This window comes from Gymnoscopelus braueri (genome assembly GCF_963280865.1).
Source record: "Gymnoscopelus braueri genome assembly, chromosome: 5".
Lineage (NCBI taxonomy): Eukaryota > Metazoa > Chordata > Actinopteri > Myctophiformes > Myctophidae > Gymnoscopelus > Gymnoscopelus braueri.
In genome coordinates, this window is record NC_137606.1 from 12,017,199 (window position 1) to 12,038,109 (window position 20,911).

At 40.5% G+C, this 20,911-nt stretch overlaps 1 pseudogene across 1 annotated transcript in view; it reads left to right on the forward strand.

Annotated features, from left to right (window-relative positions):
• Nucleotides 1-17,344: 17,344 nt before the first annotated feature.
• LOC308085763 (CXADR-like membrane protein) overlaps nt 17,345-20,911 on the forward strand; it is a 97,985-nt pseudogene continuing 94,418 nt past the window's right edge. The window contains exon 1 of the transcript XR_013935075.1: nt 17,345-17,801. The product of XR_013935075.1 is annotated as a CXADR-like membrane protein (transcript). The remainder of the gene's footprint in view (nt 17,802-20,911) is intronic.

The window sequence follows — 20,911 nt, forward strand, 5'->3', positions numbered from 1 at the left end:
GTTCTAACCAACAAGGGACCCTGGATACCGCCTTCCCAAATACAAAAAAGGTAAACAGGGTCCCGAAAGGGGCTAGTACTGCTCTAACCCTGACAAGCTAAAAGTGCTGTTGTCAACCCAGCAAGAGCTAAGGACAGAATAATTAAGGTGAAACCGAGGTATGACTAGCATTAATAATATTAAAGTAAAACCATGGTTATGATCCTGGAAAGCGATTTCTGAGAACTGCCAGTTCTAATGCCTTAACCCCTTCAATCCGGGAACGCATCTGTGTCATATTAGATTTTCTTTCAGATCTACAAGCTCATTGCGTGGTACCGAGTGCCACGCTATGATCTTGTAGATATGATTTTTGTTTTTTAAATAGTGAAAAGTTGTGCAAATCTTTGAATACATATATATATTGTTTTTAAAGCGAACATTTTTAACTCCAATATTTGTAGCCTGGGACCAGACGAATCTGCCAGTGCAAAAAAAAATTGCCTGCAGTGATATAGTCTGGCCACGCGAGGCTACAATATTTGGTCCCTGGAACAAAATATTTTGAGATATTGGTCTGTGGCCAAATATAATTTTGGGTGGTCCTTGACATGAAAAAGTTGGAGCACCACTGAAATAGCATGCATACTGTTAGGATTTAGAAAACATTTTTAGATATGTGGGGAAATATTTTGTTCCAGGCACTCTGAGCTTATATACATCTGCTATTTATGAATAGCCAAAGAAATCTTGAAATGACACAGACGCGTCCCCGGATTGACTGGGTTCAAAGTTGAAACAAAGCCCCTTTGGTCTTAACTGAGCCAAGCACATCTAGTGAGTAGAAATAATCCTCTGAAAAAATGCAATTTCACATCTGACCTTGCAGGGGATCCTGCAGTCACCTTACAGACAATTGGCACGGTTGGTCTACCTGCGAGTGCCTTTGGCTTTTAACGTGCGCAATCATTTTGACGCTCTGCCCTTCATGTTAAAGGTCTAGTGAAAAGAAAAATATGTTTTTCACAATTTTAGAGCATTATCCGTGAACACCATATTATATGGGCATACCTAACAATAGATTCCAATAAAAAAAATGAAAACCCATTTTTGTATTTTTATATCAAAAGTCCCTAAAAAGCCAATCTTACTGTAATTACTTCCTGTGAACGAAAACGTGCTGCGTGATGACATAGATACACTTTCATGAATATAAATTAATCTTGATTACATTCACCTGTGTGATTCCCATAGCTGCACGTTCCTCAAAACACAGCTGATTTTAATTACAGAGCTATTCCGTTTTTAATCTCATTCAAGATGACATCCAGACGGTGTATTACTCATTGTAAACTTAATCAGCACACTAAAATATGTATCTGAATACATTTGAGGTCAGAAATGAGCAACTTGGTAACAAACATTCTGCACAGTGGCCGTCTCTGTCTCCCTTGGCCAGCCTGCACCTGCAGGCCACAAACAATAACACTGCGCACCACGTGAGTGGGTTCTACCGTGCCATAGCCTGAAGGGATGGAACCTTCTGATTGGTTGCGAGGCCGTTTCAGACTGAAACTTCAAAATAAAATGACCGAAAATGTCATCGCACTGGACCTTTAAGAGTGCAACATGATTCTGATTCACACACTGGTATTGTGGCCAATGCATTCCCAACAGTTTTGTTTACCATCCACCAGGGATCTGTGGAAATTGTGAAATTCAGCATGGGATGTTACGGTGATCAGACAGTGTTTATCAACCGCTCAGTCATTCCCTGGAGTGATGGATCAGGACCTTGCAGAAGACTGACTTGCCCACACACCAGGTGTGGGGTGTGTGCCCCATCCCCCCCCCCCCCATCTGACATACAGTATGATGCACTTACTGATTTACGCAGGGTCTCCTCACCATGATGTTCACATCACTCACACGAGTCATCCGGACAGAGCGCACTTCATCAAGAGGAGGGTGGTAGTGGTATTGGTGGGATGGAGACAGGAAGGGATTATAAAACCAACCGTCAAACAAAACACCTTCACCTCCTAACCTGCATCACCGTCCTCCTCCCCCTCCCCACCTCAAGCAGCGGTGGAAAAAGTACTCAAATTGTTTACTTGGGTAAAAGTATCAATACTGCAATGTAGAAATACAAGTAAAAGTCCGGAATTCAAAATTTACTTGAGTAAAAGTACAAAAGTATTGGTATCAAAATGTACTTAAAGTACAAAAGTCAAAGTACTCATTATGCATTATGACCAATTTCACAAGTTCGTCATGTACTGTAAATAAAATCTTCTGAAAATAGCAGATCTGTTATTTTCAAATAGCCAATATAGGGATGAAGTGGTTAATGTATGTTTTGTAATAATAATCAAATAAAGTACAGTAACTAGTAACTAAGGTTTTCAAATAATTGTAGTGGAGTAAAAGTATAATATTTGCCTCTGAGACGTAGTGGAGTAGAAGTAAAGGTACTGAACTGGAAATACTCAAGTAAAAATACCTCAAAATTGTACTTAAGTACAGTACTTACTTGAGTAAATGTACATAGTTACTTTACACCACTGACCTCAAGCCTCTCCCCTCCTAGGGCAGCTCTGTTTGTTTAGCGCTCTGGCCCAGCCTATAATAGCACCCTGTCAATAGTCCTCTGAAGGCTAAGGAATCAATGCCAAGGAAGGCATTCAATTACATACAAACTCATTTGGTTCAATATGGTATCCTAAGCTCCCCAAACGGGTGGCAGAGGCTCCTTAAACATTCTAATAGGTACATTTTATAGGCTACATAAAGATTGTTTTCTATTGCATTAGCCATTTTGTCTGTAGAATAAGGCTGAGATGAGGATAGGAGTGGTTTTCCAATCAGTACTGCCGACTGCTACAGTTTCTCATTGGGATAAAGTATCCCCAGTCAAAGGTGGCTGCCCTGAATAATGATAGCACACGCACGCACGCACGCACGCACGCACGCACGCACGCACACACACACACACACAAAGACACACACACACACACACACACACACACACACACACACACACACACACACACACACACACACACACACACACACACACACACACACACACAAAACCCTTCCAGAGCAGAGGAGGCTTCCCTAGCAGGGAGCGGAACTGAATCGGAGGATTTCACTTTAGTACCAATGAATCTTTTCTTCTTTTTACAGTCGGTGGCACAGTAAATACGTTTGAGCTATGGCAGTGTATGCATTTTCCTTTTGGCCATATTTTGTATATTATTTTGAAAATAATATATTTATTTTCCACCATTGGTAGAAGAATAAATAGTTTTAAATGATACTTTAAGGGCTTCATTAACTATTATTAATCTCACTCAGATGTAAAATCCTTATCTGCTTGAAGTTGACCTAACTAATGCGTTCTAATTAACAATTTCACTCATTTCCTGAGAAGAGGGATGTATAACATTTCCCTGTGTCCACCGATGCTGAAAATGTAAATGTTGTGGAAAACAAAAAACCAAATGCAGTGTGCAATGTGGTGGAAAGGATATTCAGACGAGATTGATCTGTTTACAGCTAAAGAGTGAGGCAGAGTACATTCAAACGGTGTTTCCAAAGACAGATGCGGTTCTTGAGTTAAAACTAAGCTGACTTATTAACTCATTAAGACCGGGAAAGCATCTGTCACTTTAGATTTCTTTGGCTATTCAAAAATAGCAGATATGCAAGCTCAGTGCCGCGCTATGAGCTTGTAGATCTGCTATTTTTTAAAAATCGTGCGAAAATGTGTGCAAATCTTTGAATATAATTTGTTTTAAGCGAACATGCTTCTGGGGATTCTAAAAATGTTTTTTGAAAAAAAAAAACTTATGTTGCTATGTGGTGCTCAAACTTTTTCATGTCAAGGACCCCCAACATGATATGTATTTGGCCGCGGACCCCCATCTGAAAATATGTTGTTCCAGGGACCCCCAGAAGCAAAGATTTGAGTTAAAGATGTTCGCTTTAAACCTATATATTCAAAGATTTAAACAAATTTTCACGATGAAAAAAATAAATATCAGATCTACAAGCTCATAGTGTGACACTCGGTGCCGCACTATGAGCTTGTAGATCTGCTATTTTTGAATAGCCCAAAGTATAAAATAATGGTTATAGCTAAAAAAATATATCTAAAATGACACATATGCGTTCCCGGATTGAATGGGTTAAATGTAAGCAATAATCAACTTCTGTTCACATCTTTCCAAATTAAACCTGTGTTATGTGAATGCTTTGTTTGATCATTTTAACTTCTCCTTTAATCTGTACTGGCTTGTTCAGTCGATAGTTCATTCAGCTTCCATTCCACTCCTTTCATTTATCCCTTCATGTATTAATTCATCTGGTCATGAAAGGGGCTCATTTCGTCAGATGCAAAGTTGTACTGGCCTGACTGCTAGCTGGACCCTTGGCTGTGATTCTGTCCGCCTTCCCTTTGCTTTAATCAGAGCGTGCCAACATTTTTTTCAGCGCCTGTCCTCCGCAATGCCTCATGTTCACCATGAAAAGCTCATGAATAAATCGGGGAGCAGAGGGGGCATCTGCTTCTGACTGAATCCACTGGTCCTTCAAGTGCGAAGAGTTCAGAGTGACTCCCGTTAAGTGGAACGTGGAATAGGATATGACAGGAGGATGAGCTCCGAAATAGCCCCGTCACTTCCTGTCTCTGGCCTCTGATTGATTGGAGATCAGAGGACATCTGTGTGGAGATTTTAATATTGATATATGAAGGAAAAGAAACAGCCATAGAGCCCGCAGGGCCGTGCAGAGACCATTGGCAGGGTCAAGTGTGTGCAAAATTCAAAAAACATTATTGTAAAACAACATACTGTACACCATAATGTCAAATAACTAATACGGTGTATAATACGGTGAGCCATATTAAAAGGTTAAAGCACTATATTCTTATAGTAATAATAGAGTGTTTGTTCAGTAACAGGGGTCTCCCCGTCTCTTCAGCTCTTTAATAAACTGAAAATACATTTTCAGGTAGGTGACAACATTTCATCCAATCAGGAGAGAGTACTTATCAGCTTCATTTTTATAAGGTTCCTGTTCCAATCTGTTTCTTTGTGTCATCACTTCCAATTCCACTTGTTTAATCTATATCCTGACTGAGTTCTCTATCCTGATTGGATAAAATTGGTATCCTGACCTGAAAATGCATTTTCTGTTTAATAAAGAGCTGGAGAGACTTGGGAGACTCCTGTTACTGAACAAACACTCTATAGCAATGAGTACTATCAGAATATAGATCTATTTAACACTTATTTTGACCAAGGAAAATTACTTACCCTACCTTTAATGACAATAATCTAGCTTGTACTGTAGGCCGCTTGACACCGCAGCTATGACTGCCTACAGGCAGCGTGTCTATGGATTTGTCTATAGCTTTGAAACCGAATTTTAGCTTCAGCGAAAACTGTTTGATATTCCATGCGTTTTATAGAGTCTTGAAAAAACATTTTTTGTCAAACATCAGGCTGGCCTTTGTTAATGGCAATTTTGCCAAGATGGAACATTAGAAGGGAACCGATAGGGCAGTGCTAATGAGTCACAGAAGAAAAATGTAATCGAAAATAAATGTAAGTAACTCAGCAGGCAGCAGAAATATAATTAGCTCACAAATGAAATGAACACATATCTCATTTGTGTAATCTGCACAAAAGGTTTAGTGTAAAAGCAACAATTTATGGATGGGTGGAGGGAGTATCAATCAGTGAATTACACAACTAAGTGGTTGCAGCTGTAAAGCATAACGATGTGACGATGTGACATCGCTGCATCAGGTGAAAGGTGAAACTGACTCTTTTATTTATAATATAATCATTATTAATTATATATATTTGTTTAAATACCTATAATTATTAGTTGTCAAATGCTCTTCTTGATAAGGTTTTTTTAAAAGCACTTTGGGCATCAAAGGAGCAAAACAGCATGCTGCTCAAGTTTGCTACTACTGGCAGGCTGTTGATAAATGGTGCATTTATATAGCGCTTTTATCCAAAGCGCTTTACATAGATTGTGCATTACATTCACCCACACATTCACGGCAGAGGAAACCATGCAAGGCACCAACCTGCTCATCGGGAGCAATTAGGGGTTCAGCGTCTTGCTCAAGGACACTTCGACACTAACTCTGGGGTAGCCCATAGTATATGCACAATATGATCTCAACACATCTCTCACTTTGAGAGAGGCAGATGTAATGAGTGCTGGAATGGAATGCATTATCTTGTATTGGGTTAGAGTCTGACAATGTGAACAGTGCTTAGGTGAGGCCATGTGGTGCAGGGCTTTACTGACCCATAAACAAACATCCGATTTGGATCAATACGCAGAGTGGCCAGCAATGCTGCCTCGAGATGTCAGCCGTGAATCTCAAAGGGCCGCCCATCTCCCTCATTAAATTATAAAGGATCCATGAGCCGTGAAACACTATAACACTGAAGGATCCCAGTGGCCGCTATAAATAGAGGTATGCCCAAACAAAAGAGATCATATTGTTACTCGAGAATCCTTTTAGCTCTCCACTTTGTTCGTCCCCCGAGGTCAAGACGTGAGAAGGTGGCGGTGAAGCTCTGGTGGTCGTGGCCACTCAAAAGTACTGAGAGTGTATATGCTGCTAACATCATCAACATGTCAAGGAAATGCAAACGCCACATCGCCGATGATGTCACAGCAAGGAAGATACAGCTGTTCTCGAGGATAGGAACACTCAGAGGTGTAAAGTAACTAAGTACATTTACTCAAGTACTGTACTTAAAGGACAACTTCACCCATTTTCAACCTATCCTCATATAATTGGTCCTCACTAATGATCATGATAAAATGGCAAAAAAAAATTCTACTCGGTCTGTGTCTCAGAGGAGGGCTGTGGACAGTTCAGAGTCCCGTCTACCAGTGACATCATCGATGGGGAATACAAGCTAGTAGAAACTTCAGGCTTTCTATTCCTGGAAAGTTGCAATGCAATAATAGAAGCCATTGTTCTCGTGTTAATACAAATCGAAATAAAAAATGTGAAATCTTGTTGGGAAAAAAAAATCCTGCCTAACGATGATGTCACTGGTAGACGGGTTTCTGTACTGTACACAGTCCTCCTACGAGACACAGACCGAGTAGAAAATAATGGTACCATTTTATCATGAGTATTAGTGAGGACCAATTATATGAAGATACTGTAGGTTAAAAATGGGTGAAGTCGTCCTTTAAGTAAAATTTTCAGGTACTTTCCCATTTGCAATACTTTTACTACTCCACTACATCTCAGAGGCAATTATTGTATTTTTACTGCACTACAATGATTTGAAAACTTTAGTTACTAGTTACTTTGTAGATTTTTATTATTATTACAAAACATACAGTAACCATTTCAGCCCTATATACATTTCGGCCATTTGAAAATAGCCGATCTAAAGCTCACAATGTGTCGCATCGTAACACATTGTGAGCTTGTAGATCTGCTATTTTCAAAAGATTTTTATACATTTTAAAAGTTGAAATGGGACATTATGCATAATGAGTACTTTTACTTTTGGTACTTTAAGTACGTCAATACTTTTGTACTTTTACTCAAGTAAATTTCCGGTCACCGCACTTTTATTTTACGGAATCTGCCAAAGCTTTGTCAATGCAAATGCGTGGATTCATGGTCTTGCACATCTTTCTGGAAAATCCACGCATTTGCATTGACAAAGCATTGGCAGATTCCACCCTATAGGTAAAATAAAAGTGCGGTGTGACCGTGCCCTAACCGAGTATTTCTACATTGCAGTATTGATACTTTTACTCTTTAAGTAAAAAAGGTGAGTACTTTTTCCCACCACGAGGAACACTCAGAGGCCATGATCCTATGTCCATGCACCTCGCTCATTGAAATTATAAAGCCACTTAATGTACATGTACTCTACATCGGGGGTGCTCCCTGCTGAAATGCAAGCTGTGTTGTGTCTGGAAGTTTTTAAAAAATCATGGACCTTGCACTTAGGATGACTAGATTTTAATTTTAATGCGCTTAAAAAAAGAGAGAGCACCCGGCACATTTAATTATCATCAACAACGTTTTAAAAAGGGATGAGTGGCTTCCTGCGAAATGGAATACAATCTCAATGAATACAGATCCCCCCCGCCCCCCAAATGTCATATAAGACCCATAAACTGGTCATATGCTTCTGATTCACAGAGAGATTGGTGGGTGGAAATGGTTGTGTGCACATTGTGATGCGAAACTAATCAGTGAGAAAGAGCGGTTTCCACACTGGTGACTTTTCAGGGCCTGTGGTATAAATATCAACCATCTGTGAGGCCATCTGCATTGGGGTGCTACATCATGCACCAAGGCCAAGCCACCAAACACAGACAGGTTGCCTTCAGTGGCACTTCTGTCTGCTCTCCATTGGCGATGAGGAAGGCCATTGCTGGCCTGGGTCATTAGTATTGACATTGCATTCCCCCCAGTACCTCAATCAGTGTTGTCATCTGTTTATGTATCTCAGTCTGCACTCATAGCCATTACAAATGCCTCTCGTTTGAAAAAATGTTGCCTACATTTACCCACTCAAGGTATATAAGGACAAGGTGTACATAGTGACTAATAGATATAATTTCAAGCTACTGGTTCCTTGTAGATTGACAGCAGTGGTGGAAAAAATACTCAAAAGTTTTACTCAAGTAAAAGTATCAATACTGCAATGTAGAAATACTCTGTTACAAGTCAAAGTCCGGAATTCGAAAATGTACTTGAGTAAAAGTACAAAAGTATTGGCATCAAAATGTACAAGCTCACAACGTGTCGCATCGCGACATGTTGTGAGCTTGTAGATCTGCTATTTTCGGCCGAAAAATAGGCCGAAATGTATATACTGTAGGGCTGAAGTGGTTAGTGTATGTTTTGTAATAATAATCAAAATCTACAAAATAACTAGTAACTAAAGGTTTCAAATAATTGTAGTGGAGTAAAAGTACAACATTTGCCTCTGACATGTAATGAAGTAAAAGTATTGGAAATTGGAAATACTCAAGTAAAGTAAAAATTCCTCAAAAGTGTACTTAAGTACAGTACTTGAGTAAATTTACTTAGTTACTTTACACCACTGATTGACAGTGATGCAAAATGTGATCATGTGGCATCTCATTGTCTCCAATAAGAAGAAGAAGGTCGACCTTTCATAGCCCCGTGGGAAATTCAGTTTCAGCTTCAGCCAGCTGATGGCTGCTCAGGGTAGGTTGGGGGGGGGGGTCTTGTTAGGACTTAAGTGGCTTGCTCAAGGACATTTAGACACACATACTGTAGCCGTACCTAATTAGAATCATCAATTAGCTGAGCTGTGGCAGGTTCCTTTCACAGTACCCATGTTATTTTCTTTTCTATTTTTTGTTGTCTGGTATGTTGGAAATTGGATGAATGTATTGATAATAGATTATCAATCAATAGATGATTGAAATAGACACATTGCATTCAGTAACGCACACACATTTGAACTCAAAGGAACACAATCCCTTTGACAGATATGTATGTTCATGTATAGTATGTCCTTTTTTTATCAATAAAAACATCAATCAGTCAGTCAGTCAGTCAATACAGGGTGGTCCATTGAGGCAAAACGGTGACCTTCTGAATACCAGACTTTCTGATTAGCTTGTGATTAACAGACGGCCTCCTCTACCCGCCAAGCCACGGCCGCCCACTAATAGCTAATACCTAATATCTATAAATGAGACCATCCTTTAAAAGAGGTTATCATGATAACCCCTAGGCAGTATGGGTTATATACAGTTATAATACACCGTACCCCCACAGCAAGATGGCATCTCATAGTGCTAAAGCTGTCCTTTATGGGGACAATGCGCCGTAGATACAATAGTGCCTGCAGTTGACCAGCGGTGGTGATTGTTCAATCAAGAGCTCTTATCGGATCCTAAGATTACAGAACGATTATGGGACCAAAAGCTGCCAATAGCTTTGCTTTGCTGTTCCGCAGCACTATAGTGATTGCTGCGTGAACTGTTTGCTGCAATGTGTTTAGATGGCAGAATGCAGGAGTTGTCTGCCATTCATCATAGTTTGACAGTTTATGCTGCCAGATTCTTTCCCTTCCTTTCTTGCTTTATTTATTTTTGACGGATTTGAAACACATGTTGTTGTAATGTATGTATTTGAACCAGGTTCAACCTGACATCCCTGTTTTTTGGGGGGCCTGAACAGAGTGATGCAAAGTGTCAGGTACAAGACAAGCATACGGTACAAAACGAACAGGTTATTGTCTCCGCCAGGCCGAAAGGCATGGCGAGAGAGTATGTTTTGCACATCCGTCCTTCCGTCCGTCCGTGTGTCATTCTGTCTGTGTACAGCTAATCTCCGGCACCGTTGGCTTGATCGCAGCGAAACTGAGCACACACACTCCCTGGATGCCAGAGCAGAACCTCTGCCCCAAGTTTTTCACATGGGCCTGTTATAGCGCCACCATGCAGGAAGGTGATTTGTGCAAAAAAAATGTTTACAGTACTATATAGATTTTGTCCAAAAATCCCACAAATCGGTACACAGTATCTCTATAGTCATTAAACGAAACAGGTCTTTCAGATTTTTCTATCCTGATTGGCTAAAATTGGCTTCCAAAGTGTGCAGGAGTGCTTCGTTTTGAACAAAATGCCTGAAATCATGAACACAGTGTGCAATTTCCGTGAAATTTTGCACGTGTAACAGAGTGGTTCCCAACCTCAGCCTGATGGCCTGAAAGTCTAATATCTCCCCCGAGCGATAAGGAATTCCCTTTGGCTTAGTGGTTAAGATGTTGGCTTTCCGCGCGGCAGACCCGGGTTTGACCTCCGGGTGTTACTCAAACACATTCCCACTAGGCCGGGGAAGAAATACCACTTGAATTTTCTTCTAAATGCATCCTGTAGAATGTATCATCTGATCTGCAAACAATAATCCACTGCGGATCCCAGTTTACTAGTAGCCAGGATTTCCGTTATTAACCATCGAAGCAGTACCAGTACCGCAGTCTACTTCAGACTTCACTACATTGACCTCACAGCCGCCATGTGTTATGATGGTCAATATAGCTGCACTGTTCCTACACCTATGAGAATTTCCAAATTCTGTTCCATTTTCAGCCACCAGAAGGTGCAAAGAATGGTCTTGCACACCGACATTTGAAGAAATGACTGGTGTTTTAAATTAAGCGTGTGCTGGTTTAGCCCGCTGTACTGGGAAACTCCTGGGAAAGAGTGGGCTTGCTGAAGTACTAGTGGAGGGTGCTTGCAGGAAAATTGCAGTGGTGTAAAGTAACTAAGTACATTTACTCAAGTACTGTACACTGTACTTAAGTACACTTTTGAGGAATTTTTTGTTTACTGGAGTATTTCCCATTTTCAATACTTTTACTTCTACTCCATTACATCTCAGAGGCAAATATTGTGCTTTTACTCCACTACAATTATTTGAAAACTTTAGTTACTAGTTACTTTGCCGATTTAGATAATTATTACAACATATGCAAGAACCACTTTAGCCCTATACATTTCGGCCATTTTCGGCCATCATGTATAAAAATATTTCAAAAGATTTTTATACATGTTGAACTTGTGAAATGGGACATTCTGCATGATGAGTACTTTTACTCATGTCAATTTTGATTATCGGACTTTTACTTGTAACAGAGTATTTCTACATTGCAGTATTGATACTTTTACTTAAGTAAAACATTTGAGTACTTTTTCCACCACTGGAACATTGTATCACTGTATATTGCTAGAGCATAATCAGAAGATTCAGGTTTACCCTTCATAGTGCGGTATCACAACAGTCAACATTCTGTTTCGATGATTCGAAAATCGCAACCTGACTGTGACCTTTTGTGTTCTTTCAGGCATTCAACAATGCCAGAAATTGGGTCTTTAGTGTAAACAACACCCCCATTGATATAAGACAGAAGTCATGTCGAATGGCCAGAGAGAGGGTAGGAGAGTAGGTCATATAAAGCATCTAGTCACCTGTGTGTGTGTGTGTGTGTGTGTGTGTGTGTGTGTGTGTGTGTGTGTGTGTGTGTGTGTGTGTGTGTGTGTGTGTGTGTGTGTGTGTGTGTGTGTGTGTGTGTGTGTGTTCGTGTGCGTGTGCGTGTGTGTGTGTGCACGTGCACGTGGCGTGTTTCTGTGTGTGTGTGCTTTCGTTTGGGTGTGTACATCTAACCATGTATGTGGTTAGATTTCTATTCTCTTGCCGCATCATTCTTTTCTGGTATGTTGTGGATCTATTGTGCATACGGTAATAAATCAGTGTATGAGTGTCTATGCATGCGTGCACTATACAGTGTGTGAGTCATGGTTTCAAGCTATAGTTATTGGGACGGAAAATAATCGAGGGGGGTGGAGGGTGGGCTGGTACCGGAGAGCCACTTCAGAGAGAGAGAGAGAGAGAGAGAGAGAGAGAGAGCGAGAGAGAGAGAGAGAGAGAGAGAGAGAGAGAGAGAGAGAGAGAGAGAGAGAGAGAGAGAGAGAGAGAGAGAGAGGGGGGCGCACGGTGGCACAGGGTTCGATTCCAGAGGGAGCGCTGTGGGCGCTGGGGGGTGTGTTCGCTCCTCCGCGTCATCAATGCCCAGTGCTGCCCATACCCTAGGTGGGGTTGGTGAAAGGGCCTTTCTGTGTGGAGTTTGCATGCTTTCCCCGTGTCTCCTAGGGTAGGTACCCTCACAAAACAGTAATCCTGGTCTCTATACTGCCTCCCCCTGGTCAGCCCGGGGCGCCTGATGGAGGGGAAAGGAACTGGTTGGAATAACGTGTTCCTTCCACGCGCTACGTCCTACCGGGGAAACTCCCCCCCTTAGCGGCTTGCTAAGCTCCTCACGCATTGAAGGAGGCATGAGCTCAGTTCTGGGCTCTCCCTAGGCTGGCAGAGGGAGAGTAGCACCCAGGATTACAAGCTTAGGCAATGGCACTGGGTGAAAAATGGGTTACAAAATCGTGAGATAAAAAGGAGAGAGAGAGAGAGAGAGAGAGAGAGAGAGAGAGAGAGAGAGAGAGAGAGAGAGAGAGAGAGAGAGAGAGAGAGAGAGAGAGAGAGAGAGAGAGAGAGAGAGAATGCCCCTTCATTATTTCAGTAGATTGTTGAGACAGTGAAGAGGGGATGAATATGTCTCTATGGGTCTGAGAGGGCACAGCAGCAGCTACACTCCAGTGGTGTACAGTATTTTTGGGCGGTGAAACCGCCCCTATATGTGAGGTTTGGACATCGACATTCGATTGCACCCCCCCAACCCTGCGCCGTGATTGGCCAATCACAGTCTATTCAGGACTGTGATTGGCTAGTGAAACATGACACATGTGCATAGCCCTATAAATAGGACTATGCACTTAAAAAAAACACATTTATGTTTGTTTTTTTTGTTATAGGGGTGTACAATGGTTGGTCCACAATATTACTTTTCTTCCATCACTTCTTCCATCACTGATGACCACTGTGACCACACCGCCCATTTCACACTGGGTGTGATTTTTACTTTACTGGAGTGTTTTCAATTTTCAGTATTTTTATTTCTACTCCACTACATCTCAGAGGCAAATGTTGTACTTTTACTCCACTCTTTAAATATATTTTGATGCCAATACTTTTGTACTTTTACTCAAGTGACATTTTGAACACAGGTCTTTTTACTTGTAAAAGAGTATTTTTTATATTGTGATATTGCTTTTAAGTAAAACATGCAAGTACTTCTTCTTCCACCACTGCTACACTCCCATGCACCTCTGTGGGTTTTCCTAACTTAGACGCTCTCATATAGGCCATATCATTCAGATGACATTACATCCCTAAACCCTGCCAGTGAGCCAAGCCATGAATCTGTGTGTGTAGCCTTTATAAAAAGCTAGTTCAGCCCTGCATGGGATCATGTTGTTGTGAAGGGAAAGAGCACCTCAATCTGTGTTGTCATCTGTTTATACATGTCAGTCTGCACTGATAGCCATTACAAATGCCTACTCATTTGACAATTTAGCCTGCATTTACCCACTCCTGGAACAGCAACAGACAAGGTGTACATATGATACATAGCCTGCGAGTTAGTTCAGGCAGCATACACTCGAGAGGTTACATGTGTGCTCATTACTATGTGGCTGTATACAGCGTCATGCAAGACCCATACGTCATTCAATGACGTGGCAATCAGCTGTCCAATCGGGCGGGTTATTTAAGCTCACCTAAAGTTCGCGCTCCTTCCGCTTGTGTGTTATCGATAAGTTATCGTTGTAGTCATGCAGCGTTTGCTCCCACCACCACCCCAGCACCACCAGTGGGCTCTGCTATTGGTTCTGTTCTCCATGGGGGGTTGTTATTGTCTCCGCCGTAGGTGGAGAATATGTTTTCGCTTCGTCCCGCCGTGTGTGAGCAAACATTGTTAGCCAAGCTAACATTGGTCAAGCTCCACGTGACACGTGTCAATATGTTGACACCAATGCCTTTGATTGGCTAGAGGGAGGCATGACGAAATAAAATCCTTTAAATAGGTGTGTCACTTCAAAAAGCCTTTACTTTTTGAAGTGAGGTAAGACAGGATCAATCAGTCTTGATTGGAACAGTACCTTCCAGTCCGTCCGTGCGTGTGTGTGTCCCTCTGAGAACACCTAACATTGGTCAAGCAAAGGCGCAGAAGGCCAAAGCTAAGAAAGCATACTCATCTACAACAGTAACACAGAAGAGGACTATAGAGTTGAATTGATCCCACAACAAGGCCGAAGTCTTAATACTGTAACAATTGGCCGCCTTGATCAAATACATTATGTAGCACTAGAGAAAACTGACATAGATCAAACACACCAATCAACTGCTGAAACTGTTCAAGACAATGAAGATGAAGAAGACAGACAAGCATTTGAACAAACCAGTCAATTACGACGACTCCCATATGACACATTGCTTCAAGAAGAACATCTTTTAGATGCAGACACTACATATTCAGTCGCCCTTGCAGAACACCAAAAACCACGCGCATTCTACCAAGACGACCCGTTCTACCAAGACGACCCGTGCTATTAAAATAGCACGGGTCTGTTGGCGGAGACTTGTGCTCCGAGGAGCACATTTTCTAGTTATATATCTCCCTGCTCTTAATGGTTAATGATGGTTGTCTAAATTGTGCTGAGCAGGGAGAAAAATGTAGCAGAGCTTGAACGCCAAGATAAAATATTACATCCACACTTGTATTCTCATTCTATATAGAATATAGAATATATATCAATATATATTCTGTCTATAATATTGGTTCAATGTCTTTGTGAGTTATCTGACTGAACTAATATATATAATTTCAAGCTACTTCTTGTTATACTGACGATCATTATTTACACCTTCTGAGTTCTGAAAGTCAAGATATTAATTATTGTCTCAATTCCTAGATTCCTAGATTGACAGTGATGTAAAATGTGATCATGTCGTATCTCATCGTCTCCAATAAGAAGAATTGGAGAGTTCAGATTTAAAATTAGACAGCAAATTCAAGAAATGAACCAAGTAAATGAATCGAGCATATAGTGATTGAGCAGCTTTGAAAAGAAGCCGCCGCCCCCAAGCACACTCTCTTACGTGAAGAAGGTAGACCTTTCATAGTCCCGTGGGAAATGCAGTTTCAGCTTAACCCAGCTGATGGCTGTTCAGGGTGGGTTGGGGGGGGGGTGGTCTTGTTAGGACTTAAGTGGCTTGCTCAAGGACATTTCCACACATATACTGTAACTGGACCTAATTAGAATTGATCAATATTCAAAGAGCAGCTGTTTTATTATAATTCTTAAAGGGATAGTTCACCCCCAAAATGACTTTTTAAAATAATAATAATTCAAGTCACCTCATGGAGACTTGAATTCATGGATATTTTTTTTGTTTTTGGCAGCGGTTCCGGACACTAGTCTCCTTTGTGTCTCCTACCGGAAACGCTACCGGAAATCGATTTAAGAAAAAAAGCTTTTTGGGGTGAACTATCCCTTTAATCATGCCTTATTAATCAAATAGCCTCATATTGCCTCTACTCTAAATAACCAATAAGGAAATATAGTGCAGGCTATGAAAAAGAACCCTTGAAATATGAACTGTCCTATATGATGCTTGCATGTCTGTTATGGATCGGTCAGGTGTAACTATTTGTTATAGAATCTGACCTCTTGTTGCCCCCCAAAAAACTATCAAACAAACAAACAAACAACTAAATGCTTTAATGTGTTGCTGTAATATCACGTCCATCGCCAAGGATATACAAATAGTTTAACTGGCCTACAGCCTATAGCTATACCTTCTATATATAGCTTACTGTCCTTTAAGATATGCACCGTTTTAAAGTGACATCCCAGAACACTAGCTGTTCCTCGTTGCTGTGGGCCACTGTGCAGTCACTATGCATAGTCATACAGGCAGGACCTGTGATGTAAAAGTAACTAAGTACATTTACTCAAGTACTGTACTTTAGTGCAATTTTCTATCTTTACTTTACTGGAGTAGCTATTTCCAATTTTCAATGCTTTTACCTCTACTCCATTACATCTCAGAGGCAAATAATGTACTTTTACTCCACTACAATTATTTGAAAACATAATTACTATAGTTACTTTGTAGATTTTGATTATTATTACAAAACATACATTTAACAACTTCAGCCCTATATACAATTTGAAAATAGCTGATCTACAAGCTCACAATGCGTCGCGAGTGTGAGCTTGTAGATCTGCTATTTACAAAGGATTTTAAAACATTTCATACATTTGAAAACTTAATACATAATGAGTAGGCTACTCTCTACTTTTGGTACTTTAAATGCATTATTTAATACCAATACATGTGCTACATTTGTACTTTTACATTTTGAATTCCGGACTTTTTTTTTTACTTGTAACTGTAGTATTTCTACATTGCAGTATTGATACTTTTACTTAAGTAAAAAAAAAAACTTCAGACTCTAGTGGTCTCCATCCTTCAGCAGCATCCCGCATCCATTCATCCACCTCTTCAACCCCACCACCCCCCCTCTCTCTCTCTCTCTCTCTCTCTCTCTCTCTCTCTCTCTCTCTCTCTCTCTCTCTCTCCTTCTCTCTCTCTCTCCCTCCCTCCTTCTCTCTCTCTAGTATGTGTGCAGCGGAGGAGGAGACAGACTGCTGCTCACAGCGACGATCGCCGGACACACACTCACACCCCCCCCCCACACACCCACACACACACACACACACACACACACACACACACACACACACACACACACACACACACACACACACACACACACACACGCGCACACACTGAGAGACACACACACACACACACACACACACACACACACACACACATACACATACACACACACACGCGCGCGCACTCACAGAGACACAGAGGGAACCTGCGAGGCACACGTCCCACGCCAGACCAGCAGACAAGCAAAGGAACTTTGATTTGACGCGTCGCCAACATAAGCATGGTGAAGAAAAGGACGATCAGGGAGAGCCACGGTCCTTAGATTACAGCATCGCTGTGTGAAAGATACAGTATGATGTCCTTGGGAGACTCTGATGATCAATGAAGAATTCTCTTTTCTCGTGTCTCTGCTTCATCATTGTGCCTGGCTGCACTGCTGTGTGACTTGGGTCATTTTAACTCTAATGCTTGGGTCACCCCCCGAATGAATGTGATCTGAAGGTGTATATAGTCTGAGAGAGTGATCGCATTGTTTCCAAGCTTCTCTCTCTCCGCATGGGATTTCCAGTCGTGTCTGCTGCCGCTGCCGCGATGATGTCTGCAATATCAAGCTCTTTGTTTCTGGGTGAGTTATTTATATTCATTTCATTACAAATCACTGAATGGTTATAGATAGTCTATCATTATTGAGGATGATGTTGATCGGATCATCATTATTGTATTTTTGGTTGTCTTTTTCAGTTCAGTCCCAATTATTGTAGTTATTTTAAGGTGTGTTGATATTTTTGGGTATTTTATTCATGGAAAGGATGAGATATGCCTATTGTTGTTGAGGATGAGAGAAATAAAATACAAACATACAGTAGGCTTACACACCTTAAAATGAACTACAATAATTGGGACTGAAACAGACAACAGAGACGATACAGTGTGTCTGTTCCTAGGGGAACAGACACACTGTATTGTGTCTGTTGTCTGCTTCAGTCCCAATTATTGTAGTTCATTTTAAGGTGTATGTGTATATATATATAGCCTATTGATATTTTTGTGTTTTATTTATGGCTGATGTGGCAACAAAAAAAAGATTCGGTCTGCAATTTGATACAGTATGATGTCAGGATTTGGTCTGATCTCTTGCACAGTGATCGGCAGACTTTTCCTCTTTTATGTATACAAAGGGCTAAAATGAAGAAATTGCCTTGCAAAGGCACATTTTGACTAATGAATAAGGAAGAAAGCGCAAGCCAGACACTAATTTTCCGGAACGAGACTGCTTTAATTATCATAGCTGGTAGCCTATTGAGACCATTATAAACTCTAAGATTGAGACACATTTTAAAAGATAAAAGTTCAGCCAATTAAAGAAGGGCTCCTCCCTTGGAATCCTCGATCGACGTGTTTTTGTCCATGCTGCTAATGTTTTAATTATTCACACAGCCTATAGCCTTATTCAGTCTTATAACTGAAAAGATTTTTTTCACATAGGCTTCAAAATACTGATGATTTCCTAGCCCACAAGTCCTTAATTGGCCTATAATAATTCTCTAAAATAAAATAAATTATAACAAATCCTGTGTTGCATGTTAACATGCAACGCAGGTTTTTTTTATAATGTAGGCTATTTTATTTATTTATTGTGGCACAACACAACGCCTCTTCTTGTCAGTCAACTTGAGAACGTTTTTGGCAGTTATAGGGACCGGGTTACGCCAATGTTTACGTTTGGATCACGGATTGGCTCTTTAATTATGCCTGAAATGAAAACACATGTGTGTGTGTTTTTATGAAGGCCCATGAACCGCCCAGCACTTCACTTGCAATTGACAAAAAAAGAATGTTTTGTTTGACTGCTGTCAAACAACCTTCCTTTGTCTATATCACTGTTTCCCCAAACGTCTGGGTCGGGATCCATTTGTGGGTCGCCAGACACATTTTTATGGGTCACGAGTAAATAAATATCTATTTATTTTTTGTTTCCTACATTTAGTTTTTGATTATTACTTTTGATTATTAATTTTAACCCCCCCCCAAAAAAAAAAAACCCAAAAGCAAAACTTTTCCTGAGTTAGGAACAAATTCAATGATTTTTCTAAATAATTTCATTAAAAAGAAAAATCCATTAATTCCATAAATTAGAAAACAAATGCTTAGGAAGTAGTGAAAATAGCTGATCTACAATCTCACTAAGTGTCCCGATGCGACACGTTGTGAGCTTGTAGATCTGCTATTTTCACTATAGCTTTGGTCCTGGCTGGGGAGACAACAATTGTCTCTTTTGGGTCTCGAGCCAAAACGTTTGGGAACCATTGGTCTATATAACGACAGATTGCAACTGCTTCGCCAAGTGCGAATCCTAAATTTGTCCTGTCACCATTGCAATGGACATGGGGAGGAGCTGGTATTTTTAATGGATGCTTGATGATGAAAGAGAGACAGAGATGAAAGTCAGTCAGAGGTGTAATGTAAGGCATCCAAAGACTAATAGTGAGCACATCTGCTTTGGTTTGTTTCTGACACTCTCAGAACTGTGATTTGGAGTGATGGTAGCCTACCACCTTGTGCCTTGTGTGTTTTGTTTTGCAGTGCTTTTTTTTTAGGTCAAATTCTTAATATAAGTATTAAGCAGTAGGCTATGCCAGTGGTTCTCAAACTTTTTTATGTCAAGGACCCCCAAAATGATATGTATTTGGCCATGGACCCCCATCTCAAAATATTTTGTTTCAGAGATCAAGTTTTCATGATTTAAAAAAAAATAGCAGATCTACAAGCTCATAGCGCTGCGGTGCCGCACGCTATGAGCTTGTATATCTCTGCTATTTTTGAATAGCCAAACTATAAAATATGGTTAAAGTGGTTAAAAAGATTGTGACACTATAATAACAAATTTTTCTGGGGACCCCCTGGTACCCCTCCAAGGACCCCTGGGGGTCCCCGGACCCCACTTTGAGAACCAATGGGCTATGTTATAATGCTATTAGGCAAATGAAAAATACATTGTGCTTATTGTGGTGTCATGTGAGGTTGAAGGTCAGCCAATGGAGACACTGATCAACAACGCATCAGGAAAAAGAAAATCAATGTTGTTGCACAACACGCTGTGTTATGATCTCAGGCAGTTCATTGGTTTGTCATTTTTCTCAGGGTTAGCCATTGAGCAAAAGATGATGGTCATTGAGTCCATGACTGACTGACAGAGCTATACAAGTACTGTATAGTGGACCTGTCAGGCGGGTCATGACTCTGGTGTCATTTTAGATTTAGCCATGTGTCAAGTTTTGTGTTTGGTCAAAGTCGAAACATTTAGCTTCCTCATCAGTGTTTTACTGACTATATGTTGATAAGGGCAATTACATTGATTATACTGATGATGATGATGATGATGATGATGATAAAGGCTCAAGGTTGTAATTTATTGTTACATCTTGTGTACAGGTACATAAGAGTAAAACTTATTTTGGTTTGGCTTGGGGGGGTCCATTTAGGTTTCCACACTATCAGAGTTAAATGAACAGTGAGGATTTTATGTGTACTACACAGTACATTTCTCTCAAATTACCTAATGTCAGTAGTAATAATACATAATGATACATTTATTTGAATAGCTCCTTTTGAAACAGTTTACAAAGTGCTTCTTTACACAGCACAGATGGAAAAAATGCCACAATTAACTAAAATTAAGTAACAAAAGAGTAGTTGTTTGATACCTGAGTAAATTGAGCAACACTGTTTGGCAGT